This window comes from Mustela erminea, chromosome X, assembly GCF_009829155.1.
Source record: "Mustela erminea isolate mMusErm1 chromosome X, mMusErm1.Pri, whole genome shotgun sequence".
In the NCBI taxonomy this organism is placed as follows: domain Eukaryota; kingdom Metazoa; phylum Chordata; class Mammalia; order Carnivora; family Mustelidae; genus Mustela; species Mustela erminea.
In genome coordinates this window covers 13782356-13798033 of record NC_045635.1, presented here as the reverse complement: position 1 = coordinate 13798033, position 15678 = coordinate 13782356, and the positions used below count along the sequence as shown (strand labels likewise).

Below are 15678 nucleotides of genomic sequence, written 5' to 3'. Positions count from 1 at the left end.
TATTCTCTCTCTCCCTCTCCCCTGCCCCCTAAAAAAAGAATCATTTGTTCATTTTTTTCTCCAGACTGCCTTTTTATATTTGTCCATCTTTTAATTTTGCTTTTGATCTTTTTCTTCTTGATCTTTAAGAGCTCTTTATATATGTGAGGGAGATTGGCCCAGAAAGGGACCCTTTTAAATGGAAAGAGAAGTTTTAAAACTGGGAGACATGAAGATATGACTGATTGAAAAGTTGGAAAGTTGAAAAGTTGCTTTGTTAGTAAGCAGGAGGGAACACGAAGATGATTAGGTCATACACAGAAAAATAAGATAGTTTTCTCTTCTCTTTTTTTTGTTCTCATAGAAGTCTAGTGCGAAGAGAGCTGTGATGTACCACATATGGCTAACACTCCAGAAGGATTTCAAATCAAATGGGCTTCCCCCCGGACTTCCTGAAAGTGAGACCAGCTGCCGATACATGTAGCCAATTTGCCAACCATCTCCTTTTTAAAGAACAAGATGATGATGTGATCTCAAGGAAAGTCTTACAGAAGAGGCCACAGTTCTGGTTTTTAAAGGCTGTAATGGGTGCCGTGATTAGAGGAGAGACGGGTGTCTCATAACTAACAGTAACACACTCTTGGCCCTAATTTGAATTGGGTACTTATGTTTAAAGTCGAAAATAGCAATAGAAAAATGTGGAACTCAAACCGTTGTCTCCAGATAAACATCTTGTAGTAACGATGACTTGAGAATGTTCGGAGTGCGGCGAGCTTGGACGTGGTCACGAAGCATCTGCGTGGCATTCTCTTTGATGAGAAACGAAGAGGAGAGAAAAAGCCACCAAGCGCCCTAAGGGAACACGTCTTGGTTCTTCCCTTGCATCTTTGCAGGGGCTGAGATGTTCTCCAAGAAGAGAGGCTTTGGGCCGGATAGGTCGTGGAGAGTTCATTTCAAGTCCCATTCTCAGCCTTAGAGACAGAGAGAGAGAGAGAGACAGACAGACAGACAGGCATACAGACAGCAAGAGCCCTGGACATCGACCCAGATGCAGAGGCGCAGTGTGTGAAGCGACGCTTGCTGGGTACTGTGGCTGCCCCACAGGATACCCACGGAGAGCAGGCTGCCCCAGCTGACCGCCTGTAAGCGGCAAAGGTAGTGGAGAACCCAGAAGGAGGGACAACGGCGCTTATGATGGCGTGATTGATAAAACCTGATTGCGGTGGGGTGGAAACAGTGGAGGGCAAACAATGATGGCCAACACAGATGGCTCATTCTAGAAGTTTGAGTGCAAAAGGGAATGAATGCATTAGTGCAATCTGTGGCATTGGATGTGGAATTGAGGGATGCGTGTGCGTTGTGAAGTGTCGGAGCTTTTACTTATGGTGTGTTTGCACAGCGGTCCAGCTTTCTCCAGTACGCATGGGGAAATTGAGGAGATAGTTGCTGGGCTTGGTCCTTGAGGAGGGCAAGTGGTTGGGACTGGTGTCACGGGCCTGCGACCTATGGAGGCACGGCCCCACGCTCTGAAAGGCCTGTTCCATGCTCTGTTGTCGCCCTCTGGAGATTGTTGATACTTGGGCTTTTGTAAATAAAAAAGGGGAACTTGGGAGGTGCCAGGGGCTTGGAGCCTCAGCTCATGCGTGGTCCTGCCTTGTCCATCATCCTGGGGCAGGTTCTTAGACACCGGCTCCCGGCGGTCTGGTGCCGCAGGACCCACCTGGCCTCCCCCATATCCCTGCCCCACAACCAGAAAAACAGCTGGGTGGGAAGCGGAAGGTGGAAGGAAGAAGACAGGCCTGACTTGTGCTGAGTTGTGCTGTCAACATCCGCTCCCGGGGGGCCTTGGTACAGGCTGCGTGAGCTCAGGTGCCTACTCCCTGGGGAGTTTCAGGGCAGGCTATGGTGGGAGCCATCTTGGCCCAGCGCTGGCACTGCCACGGCACGTCCAGGCAGCTTAACGGAGGCTGCATTCTGGTGGAGACAGGCTTCTCATCCACCCCAAGTTTGGCACCTAGTGTGCTCTGGTGCGCAGGTTTCAAGATCCCTGAGGGCCATCCGTCCGCCGTGGACTTAGGAGACACACCCATGGAAGGTGGGACTCGACTTGCTAGGAGCTCACCCCCGGTCTCAGGGCCATGGCTAGGCAAGGTGGCCAGTGGGAGACCAGGCCCAAGTGTGTGCAGCAAGATTTATGCTAGTGATCTAAACCCTTCATTTTTTCTATGTAGCCTGACGTTAAGCAGCAAATAAAAGCCCCATGACAAGTCAAGAGACAGAATGAGAAAGAATGGACAAAATCTCTGTGTTTGAGTACCATTTCCCCTGCTTTTTAAGCAAGGTGTCCCACATTTTTAGTTTGCACCAGTCCCCGCAAGTTCTGGATTGAATTCTTCCTCTAGGTCAGGCACCGTGCTAGATGTTTTTATGTCAGTGATCTCATTTGACTTTCTGGGTTAATCCTGCCCTAATGATCCTGTTCTTAGAACCGAGCAACGACATCCTTGAGCAAGCACGATGGTTAGGGGTCTGTTCTTTTCCTGGGAAGAACTCCGATATTCTCCAGGCAGCAGAAATGATGCGTGTCATGAGATAAGCCTTTATCTTTTTTTTAAAGACTTTATCTTCATATCAGTGCTTATCATCTTTAGTAGCTACTAATCTCTAAATAATTCGCTTTTTAATTCTTTCCTTAAAAAACATATAAAGGCTCAGATTTTTTTTTTCCGAAGTGAGGGGGCTTTGCAGGGGCCAATACTGCCAGAGTCAGAATGGGAGGTGTTTCTGGTTGGAGAGAGGAGGGCCAAGGTGGCGTTATCTGCCCTCCCTTCTCTCTATTGGGCTGCTGGCAAATGGGAAACACCAGTTCTTGCTCAAAATCAAAAGCCTCATTTGCCAACCTTCATGGTGGAAAAAGCTCCCAACATGACGAGGAGCTAGAAGAAGGTACATGGCAATGAATGGCATTCCCATTGTAGCGATATAAGATGCAAAAACCCCTCAAGATCATAGGTGAGATAAAGTACAACACAACAATTAATAAATGATTTTGTTTTTAATATAATCTATTTATGTATTTAATATAATTTATATAATTGTATGTTTATTCCATTTAATTCTTTATTTTCACATTTCAAGTTTTTATCTAAATTCCAGACAGGGGTGTCTGGGTGGCTCAGTCGGTTAAGCATCTGACTCTTGATTTCTGCTCAGGTCATGATCTCCAAGCTGTGAGATGGAGCCCCGCCTCGGGCTCCACAGAGTCTCTCTCTCCCTCTCCCTCTGCCCTCTCCTCCCCTCTCTCCCCTTCTCTAAAAAAAGATAATAAAAATAAATTCTACATAGTTAACATATAGTATGATCTTGGTTTCTAGAGTAGAATTTAGTGATTCGTCCCTCCCATATACCATCCAGTACTCGTCACAACAGGAATCCTGCTTAATATATTTAATTCATTGTTATTTAAATCAACCAGTTGACTCAACCCCGAAAATCAAACAGTCAGCTCTCGTGAGCCAGTGTGAGCCAGTGGAAGCTGTGTGGGCTGATTCGAGGCGCCGTGAAGCGGCACAGGTCGGCTCTAGTTCACCATTGCTTTCGAGGAGCTGAGCCGCAGAATGGGCCGAAGGGTGTTTATGTGAGTTTCTGGGAGCATGGGTACCCAAGGAGCTAGGATGTGGGGCTCCCCGTTTCAGAGCTTTAGCCAACACCCATCGCACCCATTTTCCTTTCCAGTTGATCTGAAGAGCTTGCTGGATCTTTCTTGCTCAGCGTTTGCCCAGCTGCCCTGGCCGAGGCCTGAGGGAACCAGTTCTGCCCTGCCTGCAGCTGGAGTGGCTCTAGAGGAGCCCTGAGCCTGATCCCAGGGCCGAGGAAGGCATCCTGTCCTTGAGCCAGTTTTCTTTCTTGTTACGGACAACTCAGGGCAGAAACAAAACCTCAGAGCAGGAAGAGCTCTAGGAAGCTGCTGGGCCCTGCCCAGCTTCCAGATCTGGAAATGAGTCCCAGAGGATGCAAGGGGCTTGTGCTCCGTGCACTGGATGCCCATGGACCTCCAGGGTCTTGGCCACGCTGCCTGTCTCTCCCCCTGCACAGTCCAGACAGTTTTTTAGAGTGGCTTCTATAGCAGGCCTCACGCTACGTGCTGGGGACTCGCCAGTGACAAGCCTGCCATGGAGGCTGTGTAGGGGCAGGGGTCAGGGGTCCACTGCAGGGCACGTGAATAAGAGGCTGGATCCAAGCAGACGTGGGTCTGGATCTTGGCTCTGCCATTCACTAGCTGCAGGACCAATCACTTCAGTCCTCGGCACCTCCATCCTTGTTCTCTTATGTGGAGAAAACTGTGCTTTCCTTGGGGGTTGTTGTGAGGCTCTGATGGGGTCATGTACGTGCCTGGGCCGAGGTAAGAGTGTTGTGAGAAGAGAGGCGCCCACGGGAACATCCGGTTGTTGGGCCACCCTGAACGGTGGCAGGGGGAGGTGCTGGAACCCACTCACCTTGCTCCGCCTGCCGGGGACTGCCAGCTCCTGCTCCCAGCTCCCCCGGGGCCCACGGTGGTCCATTTTCCTTCCGCCTAACCCGGGGCCCCATAGTCTTATTCCTGGAGCCAGGCCTGGCACCGGCCATGTTCCGGAAGGCCCTGCCCATTCTCCTTGACCACACAGTGCCTGCCAGGGGGTTCGGCCGCCTGCTTCCCTAGAGACAGGCAGCCTGGATGGGGGAAGCCTGCCCTTTGTTCTTAACCCCCTGCTAGGGCCCAAGCGGCCCAACGCTGCCCAACTGGGAGGCCAGTGGCCCCGGTGCTGAGTGGAAACACCGTGGGTGCTCTGCCTGTCCTGCTGCCAGGCCCGGGAAACCCAGGAAGGTGAACACGCCAGCGTGTACTGTGCCTGCATCAGGCTCAGGACAGCCGAAGGCCAGCTGTCTGGAAAAGCACATCCGGTCCTACGCACACGAGAGACCCTGCCGTGTGCCCCCTTGCCTTCGGCATTGCCTTTATGAGCCAGAGCAGCGGAGACAAGCATGGGCATATGGGCATATCCACACATCTCTGCTGCTCCCCACTGTCCCCTGAGGCTGATGGGGGTGGGGCAGCCTCCTAGAGGAGGATCGTGAGTCTGGACAGACCGTCAGGACACAGGGAAGCTGATAGGACTTCAGAGATTCCCTTCTCCCAACACCCAGGGTACCGGGCAGTACCCAGAGTCCGCCACACATCGGTCCCTGGCTGCCAGGAGCCTTAACATGAATCCAAAGCTGTTTCCTGTCCAGCTCCACATTTAGGGGCTGCCAACAGGGAAGCCCCTTTGGACTCTGAAACGTGGCTTTCCCGGGCTTCCTGCTGGCAGAAGATGCCAGAGTCCAGGTCTCTGCCTGCCAGCAAGCTGGGCCACAGCAGTGACAGCGGGCACCATCCTTGCAGAGGCCCTGGAACACCAAGGCCTCTGAGGGCAGGCTGCGAAAGTGTGAGAACGCAGACTCGGACTCCCTGTCCCCCTCCAGCACCTCAAAGTTGCTATTAGTCCCCGCCCCCCCCCCACTTTGACTTCTGAGTGCTGAGCCGAGCGGAGGAGTCGCAGCACCCTCTCCTCAGCCCCTTCCACCTTCACTCCCTCCGGTGGGCCTAGGCCCTTCTTCTTTCACTCTGTTTCCACGCCGCTCACCGCCCCCTCAGAATGTGTGCTCTTCTTCGGGAGCAGCTTACTGCTTTCTGTCAAGAGCGTCAGGGCACAGAAAGAAGAGGGCCGGACCCCGCGGAAGCCTGGCCCAGGCGGCAGAAGCTTCTGAGCCCCAGACCCTACCTGGTCCAATGGGGCTGCCGCTTGAGCTGACCTTAGGAGGTGTCCCCGGCAGTTCCCTGGGCCCGTGCTGCCACAGAGGGCCTGCCCTTCACCCTGATGGAGATATCCCGACCCCCATGAAGGGTTCAGATGGGAAGAGAAATGCCACAGGGGAGGAGGCTGCTGGCCAATGTGTATCATCCGTAGAAAAGTGTGGCCAGGAGGAGCGGGGGTGGGGGTGGGGTGTTCCTGGGGGAAGCGGCCGGCATCCGGGCATAAGGCGTTCAGGAGCCTCCACTAGGAAACGAAAAGCTGCTGCCCTGGAGGCAAGAAGAGGAGGGAGGTGAGAACGGGCAGTGGGGTACAGCTGGACCCCCTCCCCGGGAAAAGACAGTGGGGCAAGGGGGGGAGGGGAAGTGGCTGCACCCCGGCCGGGGGTCCGGAGGACCGCTGCTTGTGTGTTGGCATTTTGCCTCCTGAGACCATTTCTGCTGGGGAAGATGGAGCTTCAGGAAAGTCAGCCAGCCCTGAAGTCTCTTTGGTGGCTGAGTGTCCCAAGTAGAAGGAGAAAGTCCCCGCACAGGAAGTGGTGAGCAGGCCGTTGCGGGGGACAGAGCCAGTCAATGCCCCCATCCTAAACTGCAGAGACCCCCCCGGCCAGCCTGGGCAGTGAGAGTCCTCTGATTCCTCCAAATGGGAGGCTGGAGCCAGAGTATCAGCGGCCATCGGCACCTGGTCTTTAAAAAAAGGGGACCTGAACGCCCCGCGGCTGGTTTTGCCAGCCCCCACGCAGGAAGGAGGCCTCCACGGTGGCGGGCGGGAAGGAGGTGGATCGGTGGGTCTAAGACATCTCCAGACTGTCCAGCCGTAGTTCCAGGACATTCTAGCCCCTGGAGGATAAGCTCCCCTCAGAGAGGAAGAAGTAGAAGTGGAGTTGCTAAGCAGCCGGCAGAAACTAGATGTCCCCAGACCAGGCGGTGATCCCGGGGACAAGCCTGGGAGCCGTACTGGTGTGCTGACCACACGGTGTGAGTGCGATGGGCCAGCAGATTGGCCCTGGGAGTGCTTTGGCGGTTCCTTAGCTTCTTTGTGCATTGTCCTGAGGCACGTAGGGCTGAAGGCAAAGGAGCTCCCTGTTCAGTGTGTGGCTGTGGTCCCCAGGCAGTGTCTCAGGACCCTGGATGGAAGTGGCCCCCCGCTGGCTGCCTAGCCTTGGTTTCCAGGGTTGCTCGCTTCTCTGGAGGGCAGCGCCTCTTCCCCAAAGTACCTGCTCAGATTACCTCAGTGGGAGACCCACTCACCACAGCCAGGATTCTCTCTGTGGCAGAAGGCAGCCCAGGGAATAAGGCTTCATTTCCGGGATGGCGCTGTGGGCTGGTTTCCTGGACATGTGACCTGTGCCGTCCCTCAGGGCCAAGGCATCAGAAGGGCACCTTGCTTGGTTTAATGCTCTGCTGTTGGTATCTTGGGGTTCTGGATAATTTTTGAATAAGGGGCTCTAATTTTCACTCTGTACTGGGCTCCCCAAATTATGTAGCTGGTCCTATAAGTGCAGATGGGAACCAGTGCATAAGTAAGGGGTCAGCTTTAGCTAAGAACAGACAATTCATTTGTTGTAGAGGAGGGAGAAAGGAGTCACAGGGAGGTTGGTAGGTGTGGTGGTGGGAACCTAAGGGACTGTTCCCTGACTGCTAGTACATTTCCAGTGGAGTAAGAAACAAGGTCATCGGGTGATGGTGCAAAAGAGGGAGAAGTGTCTGTGGTTTGAAGAAACAAGATCGTCTATGAAGGTGGACCGATTGGGTCTTTCCCAACATCTGGGATGATTCATGGGCTCCCTTCGGGGGGCGCTGTGTTTAGAGGGTCTGAGAGGGTCAACCGGCTAAATGGACTTCCATCGTACCCAACAAAGAGCTGCTGGAGCCAGCCTTGACAATAGTTGTCCAGTGTGGGGGAAGAACATCAACAACAGCCCATCCAGCTGAGGTGGGAGCTGGCAGAGTCGTCCCAACAGCCCCCACCGGTCCCTGAATGGGAAAACCACGATGATCTCTGAACTGCAGGTGGCCAAAGAAAAATCAGTGAACCTGCTCTTAGGAAGGATGTTAGTGGTCTCTATGGTGCCTCATCCCTTGGCCAGTCTTTGGACCTCATCCAACTTGACCCATCAGCAATAGTGACAATGTTGATCACCATCTCTGCCTTTAAACTTCTTATTTGGTCTCTGAGACGCCACCCTCTCTTGGTTTGCCTTTTTCTTACTGGCTTCTCCTTCCCACCCACCTGCCCTATACTTCCTTGTCTTCCCAACCTCTAATCTTTGGAGTACCCCCAGACTTGGTCTTCGTGTTTCTTGTCATTGCCTCTCACTCCCTAGGTGATTTAATCCAAGCCCATGGCCTAAAACACCACCTGGATACTCATGCTTCCCACATTTGTATCTCTAGCTCAGACCTTTCTTCTAAACTCCCTACTGGTATATCTACCTGCCTAGCTACTGGACGTCTTGATTAGGAGGCCTAACATACATCTCAACTTAACATATCTACAAGAGAGTTGCTGATACCTCTCACACACCTTCTGCCCTGCATACTTCTTCTTCTCAGTGAACACCCAAAACCTGCTACCACTGCTTCCCAGAAAGATAGACCCTTCTACCACCACCCACCCCTCAGCCAACTCCCCACCGAGCTTATTCACTCCCACTTTAAATTCTGATTGGTAGAGCCTAGGTCACATGTCTGCTCCCCAGCCTCAAGGGAGGCTGGGAGAATGAATTCTGACTTTGAGAAGGGAAATTCTCCAGACAGAGAAGTGTTTTCAAAGATGCTGAGTAGCGGGCCACCTGGGTGGCTCAGTTGGTTAAGTGTCCGACTCTTGATTTTTTCAGCTCGGTTCCAGATCTCAGGGTCATGAGACCATGCCCTGTGTTGGGCTCTCCACTCAGTGGGGAGTCTCCTAGAGATTCTCTCTCTCTGACCCTCCCTTCCAAGATAAATAAATAAATCTTAAAAGATGCTGAGTAGCCACAACTTAAAATTTCCTCATATTTTTAAGGAAATATGAGTACTAACTCTCTCTAGAGTTTTCTGATTTTCTCCTAATATTTCATACCTGAATCTACTACATCTAGACCATTAGCTTTTTTTTTTAACCTCCAGCAGTCTGCCTTAGTCAAGTCTATCCAATAACTCTCAAGCTTTTTATTGTCTTTTTTATATCAATTTAGGCCACATCTAATTAGGTTATAGAGGTCTAATAACAACTATAAGCATAAACAGGTTTGAGAACAAATTTACCTCACTCTTGGCTAAATATTCAACTCAAGCATGACAACAGAAGCATCCTGACATTTGACAGAGTAGCCTTTTAGCCCTGAGAAGTTTCTGGCTCTGGGTGTTAGTCCTGCTTCTGGTGGCGAGTATTAGTTAAGGCAAGTCAAGTAAGCAGAGACGGGTTAAGAGAACTTCCATAGCTTACTTACTGCTCTTATGAGAATGGTGACTTCACATTTAGTGTCTATCTGGATTCCCTTTTGACATTAAACACCTTGGGCTCCTATGTGTCTCCTGCCCCTCACACTCAGGGAAAGGCTGGTTCTTTTCTCTTCCAGAACCCTTTGTTGACACATCAGTCTGTTGCTCTCTGGAGAAATAATGTGCACCTTTAGCCCAATTCTGAAACCATCTGACTGCAGAGAAGAATAAATTTTATAGATAGGCTGATAAACAGCTATATAGCTAGAATCAAATATCATATATCAAGCATTAAATATATATTTATTAATATTAATAATTAACTAAAATTAATACTTATTAAATACCATATTTATTATATAGATATGTAAATATATATGTAAATAAATACATATATCTCAACTAATCAGACACTTCCGAAAGTAAGTAAAGGGGGCACTATAAAAACTAGGATAGGACAACAAGTGTAAAAACCAAGGTGTTTTGTCTTGGTACAGTGAAACGCTCGATAAGCCTGATGTGTAGGTGCTCATGCAATGACAGTCTTCTCCAAAGTTCCCAGAGAGGCTTACAGGGACTGTCAACATGGTGAATTTTGCTTATTGTATGTCGTATGACTGATGCAGTGATTTTAGGGATTGGGATAAATGATTTTTGCTGTGCTACAGTAGCATTCCAGAAGGATAGACCGCCCGGGATAGACACACAGGGATAATGTGATCCTATCTGGTAAGATTCTGTTCCATATCTGGAAAACCAACATCTGGTTCTGGTTCCAAACCACTGAATTCTGGTATTTACTTAGACTGTGCCAGCTTGGAGAATTGAATGGTGATGGATACCAACTTTATTTATGCTTCAAAATGCCGTACCCTGCAATTGCATTGTGTATTGTATAACTCCAAGATTGATGAGGTGTACCTGGACCAATGATGCTTTGAGTCTTCTCAGCCCAGGTGCCAAACTTTGTGAATGAGTGAGCTTTCAGATGATTTCCACCCCAGCCATCTGTATTCATCTGAGAGATCCTGGGCCAAAACCTGCCCAACCGAGCCAATCTCAAGTTCTTGACCCATAGAAACTGTGAGAGATAATAAATTATCGTTACTGTTTGAAGCCACTAAGTTTATGGGTGATTTGGTAGGCATTAATAAATAACTAGAACAGGTACTTATATGTTCTCTCAACAGAGTGTCCAACAATCAATGGATTTTATGAGTTGGAGCTTCAAGGGAGGGCTCACTGATGAAGACAACAATTTAGGGGAGAACCTGAATATATATGGTGCTTAAAAGGGCTGAATATGAAGCCAGAGGCTAGTGCATTCATGAAAAAGATGAAGGAGGGACCCTCCAAGAGTTAAGACTTTGTTTCCCAAACCCCACTTTCTCATGGCTCTCCTCTGTCTCACTGGCCATTGCCTCTCAGTGTCTTTGCTATTTTCTCCTCATGTGTGTGGTCTCTAAACTTTGGAGTTCCAGGTCTCAGACCAGACTGCTTCTCTCTTATACCTATATCACCTAGGCAATCTTATCTAAACTCATAACTAAATACTATCCACTTGCTGATGGGTCCTTCCTTTGATTCTCCAGAGCTAATCTCTCTTCTTAACTCTAGGCATATGTATCCAGCTGCCTGCTCTACATCTTCACTCTACTGGGAATCTCAGACTCAATCTATCTAAAGCCAAACTCCCAATTTTCCAACATGCTCCTCTTTCAGTCTTCCCCATTTCAGTAAATAATGAATCCATCATTCAAATGGCCCAGGAAACATCTGGAGTTATGTTTGGATCCCTCCATTTATTTCACTGATTCATTTATTCATTCATTATTCACAAATTAATTTATTTGCTGATGTTTGATCCATCAGCAAATTCTTTTGGTTCTACCTTCAAATTACACTGAGAAACAGCCCACCTTTCATCATTTTTACCACTTCCTCTATATTCCAAGTCACCATCAGCTCCCATCTGGTAAATGAAGGTGATAAAGAAAGATAGTGGTACACTCAGAAGATAACGACTCAAAACGGGAGTTAAAAATTTTTCTTAATTAAATTAAACTTTTTATTTAAGATAATCATAGATTCTCATGCAGCTAAATAATAAAGAGAGATTTGGGGTTTCTCCCAGTGGTAACAAAATCACAACAAAGATAATGACTTTGATATGGTAGAGATACAGAACATTCTCATCACCACAGGGATCCCTCAATTGTCCTTTCGTAACCACACCCACTTTTCTCCCACCCCTGCCTGCATCCCAACCCTAACCACTGGCAACCATCACTCTGTTCATTTCTAGAATTTTGGTCATTTAAAAAATGTTATATAAATGTTATCATACAACTTATAATCTTTTTGGATTGGCTTTTCCCCCCACTCAGCATAATTCCCTGTAGATTTATCCAAGGTGGTTTTGTGTCTCAATAGTTTATTCCTTTTTATTGCTGAGTAGTACAATAGCTTGTGTAACAATTCACCTGTGGTAGGACATCTGGGTTGTTTCCTGTTTGGGGTTGTTGTGAATAAAGCAGCTATGGACATTCATGTACAGGTTTTTGCATGAACGTAAGTTTTCATTTTTCTGGGATAAATGCCCAGCAGTGCAATTGTTGAATCATATGATACTTGCATGTTTCATTTTTTTCAAATAATCATCAAACTATTTTCCAGAGTAGCTGTGCTATTTTACATTCCCAGCAATAGTTTGAGTCAACCAGTTTCTCTGCATCCTTGCCAGCATTTGGTGCTGTCACTGTTTTTAATTTTAGCCATTCTGATAGAGGCAGTAATATCTCATTGGGGTTTTATTTTTTTTTTGAAGTTTTAATTTATTTATTTTTTTGAGAGAGAGAGAGGAGAGAGAGAACGTAACAGTGGGACAGCAGAGGGAAAGGGAGAAGCAGGCTCTCTGCTGAGCAGAGAGCCCAATGTGGGGCTCAATCCTAGGACCCTGGGGTCATGACCTGAGCTGAAGGCAGACATTTAACTAACTGAGACAACCAGACACCCCTCATGGTGGTTTTAATTTGCATTTTCCTAATGGTTCATGATCTTGAACACCTTTTCTTGTGCTTACTTACCATCTGTATATCCTCTTCTGTGAAATGTCTGTTCATGTCTTTTCTCATGTTTTAATTGGATTGTTTGTATTATACTGTTGGTTTTGAGAGTCCTTCATGTATTCTAGATGCTGTCCGTTGCTGAATATGTGCTTTGCAAATATTTTCTCCCAGTCTGTAGCTTGCCTCTGCATCCTTTCACAGAGCCCAAAGGTTTGTAATTTTAATGAAGTCCAACTTATCAGGTTTTTTTTTTTTTTGAGAGAGAGAGATAGAGAGGTTTGGGGGAAGAGGGAGGGAAAGAGAGAATCCCAAGCAGGCTCCATGACCAGCACAGAACCCAATGAGGAGCTCAATCTTATGATCCAAGGTCATGACCTGAGCTGAAGTTAAGAGTTGGATGTTTAACTGACTGGGCCATCCAGGTGCCCCTATCCTTCTTTTGAACTGTTTTGTACCTAGATCCTTTACCTTTCCATATATTGTAGAATAAATTTGTCCATATCTACAAAAAGTTATGCTAGGATTTTGATAGGAATTTCAGTAAACCTATATATCAAGTTGGTGAGCGCTGACTTTTTTTCAGTGTTAAATCTTTTAATCGTGGGCATGGTATGTCTCTCTATGTGTATCTTATTGGATTTCTTTCATCAGTGTTTTGTAGTTTTCAGCATAAAAGTCCCACACACACTTTCTTAGATTTACACATAAGTATTTACTTTAGGAATCATAAATGATATTGTATTTTTAATCTCAGTGTTTGTGTGCTCATTGCTAGTATACAGAAATGTCATCAGCTTTTGTAAGTTCCTCTTGTATCATGCCACTTTTCTCAAACTTACTTATTTGTCCTAGGAGTACTTTGTAGATTTCCTGGAATTTTCTACCTAGACAATCGTGTCATCTGCAAATAGGGAAGGTGCATTTTTTTCTTCCCAAACTCTATGCCTTTCCTTTCTTTTTCTTTCCATATTACACTGGCTAGAACCTCCAGAACTATGTTGCATAAGAATGGTAAGAGCAAATATTCTTACTTTCTTCCTGGTCTTAGGGAGAAAGCAGTCAGTCTTTCATCATTAATTATTAGCTGTAGTCTATTGGTAGATGTTCTTTATCAAGTTGAGGAAGTTCCCCTCTATTCCTAGTTCTGAGATTATTCTTTTATTGTGAATGGATGTTGAATTTTGTCAGATGTTTTCCCTGCATTATTTGACATGATCATGTGATTTATATTCTTTACTGTTATTGTGGTAGACTACACTGATGGATTTTTTTTTAATTTTGGGCTTTATTTTTTTTTAAGATTTTATTTATTTATTTGATAGAGATCACAAGTAGACAGAGAGAGAGGAGGAGAAAGCAGGCTCCCTGCTGAGCAGAGAGCCCGATGTGGGGCTCGATCCCAAGAGCCTGAGATCATGACCTGAGCCGAAGGCAGAGGCTTAACCCTCTGAGCCACCCAGGCGCCCCAACACTGATTGATTTTTTAATTTGAACCAGCCTCGCATCCTGGGAATGAGCCCCACTTGGTCATGGTGTATGGTTCTTTTTGTATCTTGGTAAATTTATTTGATAAAATATTGTTAAAGATTTTGGTTTTTATATTTATGAAAGAGAGGGGTTTTGTTTTGTTTTGGTACTCTTTTTATTTGGTTTATTATCTGGCTAATACTAGTTTAATAAAATGAACTAAGCAGTGTTTCTTCCTCTTCCATTTTCTGGAAGAGATTGTATAGAATTGGTGTTAATTCTTTAAACATTTGGTAGTATTCTCCAATGAAGCTATCTGGGCCTGCAGATTTCTTTCTGGAAAGTTTTAAAATTATAGATTTAATTTCTTTAATGGCTATAGGGCTATTCATATTATTTGTTTCATTTTGGGTGAGTTGTACTACTTTGTACTATTTGAAAACTTGGTCATTTTCATCTAAGTTGTCAGATTTAGGTGTGTAGAGTTTTCAGAGTATTTCCTTATTCTACTCTTGATGTCTACAGAGTCTGTTGTGGTAATCCCTGTTTAATTCCAGAGAGCAGTAATTTGTGTCTTCGCCCTTTTTTGTCAGTCTTGCCAGAGGTTTGTCAGTTTTACTGATTTTTTTCAAAAGACCAGCTTTCTGTTTCATTGATTTCCTCTATTTTTATGTCATCAATTTCATTGATTTTTTTGTTTGTTTTTATTCTTATCTTCTTTATTGAGGTGGGCACTGACAATACTGATTTGAGACTGTTCCTCTTTTCTAATGTAATCATTTTATGCTATGCATTTCCCTCTCAGCATTAGCTGGGCCTCATATATTTTGATGTGTATATTTTCATTTTTATTCAGTTCATCGTATTTTTAAATTTTCTCTTGAGACTTCATCTTTAATGCATGGATTATTTAGAAGTGTGTTTAATTTCTTTTCTTTTTTTAAAGATTTTATTAATTTATTTGACGGAGATAGATCACAAGTAGGCAGAGAGGCAGGTGGGGGCAGGGAGCAGGTTCCCTGCTGAGCAGAGAGCCCAATGCGGGGCTTGATCCCAAGACCCTGAGATCATGACCTGAGTTGAAGGCAGAGCCTTAACCCACTGAAGCCACCCAGGCACCCCTAGAAGTGTGTTTAATTTCTTTTTTTTTTTTTTTTTTTTAATTTTTTTTATTTTATTATTATTTTTTTTATTTCCAGCATAACAGTATTCATTATTTTTGCACCACACCCCGTGCTCCATGCAATCCGTGCCCTCTATAATACCCACCACCTGGTACCCCAACCTCCCACCCCCCGTCCCTTCAAAACCCTCAGATTGTTTTTCAGAGTCCATAGTCTCTCATGATTCACCTCCCCTTCCAATTTCCCCCAACTCCCTTCTCCACTCTAAGTCCCCATGTCCTCCATGCTATTTGTTATGCTCCACAAATAAGTGAAACCATATGATAATTGACTCTCTCTGCAGGCTGAAGTGTGTTTAATTTCTAACTGGAGATTTTCCCGTTATCTTGTAGTTACTGATTTCTAGTTTGAATCCATTATGGTTGGAGAACATACTTTGTGTTATTTCAGTTCTTATAAATAAGTTGTGGCTTTTTTAATGCCCAGAATACGGTCTTTATATATTACCCATGGACAGTTGAAAATAATGTGTATTTTTCCATTATTGGGCAAAGTGTTGTATAAATATCCATTAGATTCTGTTGCTTGGTAGTGGTGTTGGGTTCTTTGACATCCTTCCTGATTTCCTGTTTAGATGTTCTATCAACTGCTGAGAGTGGGGTACTCTAGCTTCTAAATATGATGCTAGATTTGTCTATTTCTCTTTTCAATTACATCATTTTATTACTTCACAGATTTGTCAGCTCTGTCATTTGATTCATACACATTTAAGATTGCTATGTGT

The 15678-nt window shown here is 46.1% G+C and overlaps 1 protein-coding gene across 1 annotated transcript in view; it reads left to right on the top strand.

Moving 5' to 3' along the window:
* Positions 1–343: 343 nt before the first annotated feature.
* The window catches only part of RAI2 (retinoic acid induced 2), a 101277-nt gene continuing 85942 nt past the window's right edge, over positions 344–15678 (top strand). Inside the window, exon 1 of the mRNA XM_032330276.1 lies at positions 344–1134. The gene's annotated coding sequence lies outside the window, so the exon portion shown is untranslated. The remainder of the gene's footprint in view (positions 1135–15678) is intronic.